We start from the raw sequence: 4,904 nt of genomic DNA on the forward strand, positions 1-4,904 counted from the left end.
GAGCTAGGTGCTGCCACTAGGACGTGGGAGGGAGCCCCCGAGGCCCAAGGGCGGCACTCCTGGGACTTCGGGGCGTGTACATCCCCACTCATTATTATGTGAGAGTGTCACGAGCGGAGACCTTCACAGGCATGGGGCCTTGCTTCACATGCGCTGGGCCTTGCTTCATGGGTAGAACCTCCAGAGGTTCTGGATGCTCCAAGCATTCTGGATGGGGATCCCGTCCTCTGTCTCTAGGCGCGCAGCATCAGGACTGGAGACATGAGCGATCCTAAACGGGCCCTCCCACATGGGTGAGAGCTTGTGCAGCCCTTCCCTGGAGAGCACCCGCCTCAGGACGAGATCACCCACCTCGAGCATCCTGGAGTGGGCGCTACGACAGTGGTATCGTCGCAGCGCCTGCTGGTACCTTGCCGCTCGAAGTGAGGCTTCACAGCGGTGTTCCTCCCCCAGCACAAGGTCCATCCCCTGCATGGCATCCTACTGCGTCTCATCAAATGCCAGGACCTACGCGGAGCGATGCTTGACCTCGTGTGGGAGAACCGCTTCTGCTCCATAGACGAGGAAGAACGGCTCTCCTGTTGGCTTGGTGGCGGTGGTGCGGATGGACCACAACACAGACTGGAGCTCGTCGTGCCAGCCCTTGCTGCAGGCCTCAAGCTTCTTCTTGAAGGACCTGGTCTTGAGGCCCCTGAGGACCTCTGTGTTGGCGCGTTCGGCTTGACCATTGCTCCTGGGTGTGGCACTAAAGCGTAGCAGATCTGCGTTCCAAGGTTAGCAAAATATGCCTTGAAAAGATTGCTAGTGATCTGGGAGTTGTTGTCAGTGATGATGTGATTAGGGACCCCAAACCAGCTAACGACATCCCTGATGAACTTGACCGCAGATCCGGCCGAGATGGTGTAGACGGCTTCTACCTCCGCCCATTTGGTGAGGTTGTTGATGGCGACATAGAGGTAGTGGTAGCCCCCCGACGCTTGAGGGTACGGGCCTAAGATATCCAGCCCCTGGACTGCAAATGGCCACGAGAGCGGGATGGTCTAGAGGCCCTGAGCTGGCTGATGGATCTGCTTGGCCTGAAATTGGCAGGCCTTGCACGACTTCACCAGCTCGGTTGCGTCGTTGAGCGCCGTAGGCCAGTAGAACCATTGCGAAATGCCTTGCCGATGAGGGTCTGTGATGATGAGTGGTGCCCGCAGTCTCTGCCATGTATGTCTGCCAGCAGCTTGTTCCCCAGTTCCCTGGAGATGCATCATAAGGAAACATCATTTGACCGCTTCCTATATAACTCATCGTCCTGGATGCAGTATGCCGTAGCCTATCGGGCCACACGCTCTGCATCCTCCTCCTTCTCCGACACCGTCCCTTGCATTAGGTATTCCTTGAGCTCCTTGGTCCAGCACCCCTCCTGAGGCTCGAGCGCCATGAGTAGGCGCGCTCCCGAGGTCGGGCCGTAGGCCGGGGCTCCCGAGGCAGGTGATTGGGGGAGTTCCTCCCGAGGCGCCACCGGCCTCGGGAGCGGAGGTGCTGCCGATGGCTTGAGAGCCGCTCCTCAAAGACGTCAGGCTCTTGGGGTTGTCACTTCGACGCCCTCTTGGCAATGTCTTCAGCCTCCTTGTTGGTGCCATACGGTACGTGCTGCAACTCTAGACCTAGGAAATGCTTTTCCATTTTGCGTACCTCCGCGAGGTATGCCTCCATCTGCTCGTCCATCGCTCTTATACCTTGTTGGAGAAGTTGACGAGGAGCTGTGAGTCGCCCTTGGTGGTGAGCCGCTTCGCCCCCAGGGCCACCGCGGCCTTGAGGCCGGCGATGAGGCCTTCGTACTCCGCAATGTTGATGGATACCTTCTCACCCTGCAGGAAGCAGAGCTGCATGACGTAGTAGAGCTTGTCCTGAGTAGGCGAGATGAGCACTGCTCCAGCCCCCGCGCCCTCGCGTGCGAATGCGCCATTGAAATACATGACCCAGCCATCTGGTGCTTCACTTCCTGGCGAGAGGGATCGGTCCTCGCTCGCTTCAAACCCTGGGGCGTCGGTCCATTCTGCCACAAAGTTGGCGAGCGCGGCCCCCTTGATGACCCTAGTTGTGCTAAACTCTAGCTAGAATCCTTGCAGCTCGATGTTCCATTCGGCAACTCTTCCAGCAGCGTTGGGGCTCCTGAGTACCCTCTCCAGTGGGTAGGCCAAGACGGCCTTGATTGGGTGACCTTGGAAGTTGTGCCACAGCTTGCACGAGGCCACCAGAAGCGTGAGCAAAAGCTTCTGAGGCATGGGGTACCATGCCCTTGCATCCAGTAGTACCGTGCCGACAAAATACACCGGGTGCTCGGCGAGGGCAGGAACGTCGACGGAGCTTGTGCCTGTTGGCAGTTGGGGCATCTCCTAAGATGACGGGACCTCAAGAGCCTGATCGTCTGCTGGGGCCTCTGTCGGCCCGCGAACACCGCCCTGCTGGGACTGGTCACCCATTGGCATTGCTTCAGCCCTTGCGGTGCCCTCCGGGTCCTGCATTGCCTCGGGTGGTGGCGCGGAAGCCCCCTGGCCTAGTGCTCCTCCCGGACCGCCACTAGAGCTGCGCTGGCTGAGTAGGGAGTGGCGGCAAGGTAAAGCACCAGGGGCTCGAGAGGGCAAGGCGCCACCATCAACGGAGGGTTTGTCAGGTATCTCTTGAGGTCTTAAACGCTTGGTCAGCTTCTAGGGTCCACTCGAATGGGTCCTTCTTCTTCATCAGCTTGAAGAATGGCAGGGCGCGCTCTCCTAGCTTGGAGATGTAGCGCCCCAACGAGGTCACGCAGCCTGCAAGCTTCTGCATCTCCTTAAGAGTTTGCGGTGGGCTCATGCCTTCTATTGCCTTGACCTTCTCTGGGTTGGCCTCGATCCCCCGGTGGGACACGAGGAAGCCTAGCAGCTTGCCGGAAGGGACACCAAACACGCACTTCTTAGGGTTGAGCCGCAAGTCCACCTGGCGCAGGCTTGCGAAGGTATCCTCCAGGTCCTGAATCAAAGTTCTTGCCTCCTGAGATTTTACCACAATGTCATCGACGTAGGCTTCAGCGTTCCTCCCGAGCTGCTGACCCAGGGCAATGTGCATCAGCAGTTGGAAAGCCGCGCCTGCGTTGCGCAGCCCGAACGGCATGCAAGTGTAGCAGTACACCCCACACGGGGTCAGGAAGGCCGTCTTCTCCACATTCTCCACCACCATCTTGATCTGGTGATAACCTGAAAACGCGTCCAGGAAGCACAGCAGGCCGCATTCGGCGGTGGTGCCAGCACACATGCGCTCCTTCCCGCCTTTCTTCGGTACGACGACAGGGTTCGCCAGCCACTCGGGGTACTGAACCTCATGAATGACACCAGCTTCCTCTAGCTTGTGGGTTTCCTGGACGATGAAGGACTGCCTCTCCATGGATTGCCGCTGCGCCTTTTGCTTCATGGGGCACACATTGAAGCACACCCTTACGTGGTGCTCGATCACCCCTCTTGGGACCCCCACTAGCTGCTTGGGTTCCTAGGCGAACACATCCTTGTTTGCACGCAAGAACCTCACCAGTGGCTCCTCTTGATTTGGGTCGAGGTTAGTGCCTATGGTGAAGGTGGCTCTAGAGGACCCGTCTTGCTCGATCGGCATCTGCTTGGTTTCGGCCCGATTTTGATTGAACAACTGCTTCTTCTTTGCTAGTGCGGCCTCCTTAGCCCCTGGGGTGGCCTCGTTGACCGGTCGTGCCACCGCAGCAGTTTTGAGGGCGCACTTAAGCGCCGCTAGAGCCTCCTAGGTATCCTGAACCACGGTGAGGACGTCCTTGCTCCCGATCATCTTCAGGAGATTGTATGCCGGATGGGTCACCGCTGTGAACTGAGCCAGAGCCGAGTACCCAAGGATGGCATTGTACGGGAGGGTGATGCAGGCAATGTCAAAGTCGATCAACTCGGTGCGGTAGTTGTCGCAGGTGCCAAAGGTCACAGGGAGGCGGATCTGCCCCAAGTGGCTAGTGGAGCCACCGCCGACCCCGGAGAAGGGCTTGCTGGGTCGGACACGAGAGAGAGTCTTCTGTCTTGTATCTTCATGGCCCATCAGTTCGGCCCATGTCCAACAGGTCGGACACCCGAGGACCCTTAATCCAGGACCCCCTTAGTAGCCCCTGAACCGGGCTTCAATGACGAGGTGTCCAGCGAGCAGATTGCCTTCGGCATTGCAAGGTGGGTTCCTGCTCCAAATACTCCAAAACAGCCTTTGAACACAGAAAACCTATCCGGCTCTGCAGAATGAATACCACACGTAGAGAGTATAATATTTTATGAGTCCAATCCACTGACAACTTTTCTAGCGTGACATCATGTCACAACCCGCACTAAAAAAGACACATCTGTGACATTTTGGGCCGAACGAAAAAAAATTATGTCATACTTATGACACTTCTATGACGATAATTGTGAGAAAACCCGGTATCATCATAGATGTGGTGGGGTCCTACTTCGATGACAAAAAATCTTGACAGAAAATGGGCTTTTCATCCTGGGCAGGCCGGAGACGCAGCTGCATGACATTCTTTGGGTCGTCCATGATGGAAAAAACTATGGTAGAAGCGAGGGCGAGGAAAATATCGGGGTGTTCCCGATTATGGTGGGTGGTCAGGGCAGAGCGATGCGCATTTCTCTCATACACGCACGCGCGTGGGCGCGAGGCATTGGGATCTAACTGAACCTGAGCGAGGCGTTGGGCTCTAACTGAACCCGAGCGATGGCACTGTGGGCTACGCGTTACTGAACCCGAGCGATTGATCGATGGCTGTTAACTGAACTCGATCGAGCGATTCCTTCGCTACTTCTACTAACTAAAGCCGATCGATGCTGCCTCTGGATGAACAGTGAGCGTTGCTGGGGGGTTTGGATGAACAGTTCTCG

The sequence above is a fragment of the Triticum urartu genome, chromosome 7, assembly GCF_003073215.2.
Source record: "Triticum urartu cultivar G1812 chromosome 7, Tu2.1, whole genome shotgun sequence".
Classification (NCBI taxonomy): domain Eukaryota; kingdom Viridiplantae; phylum Streptophyta; class Magnoliopsida; order Poales; family Poaceae; genus Triticum; species Triticum urartu.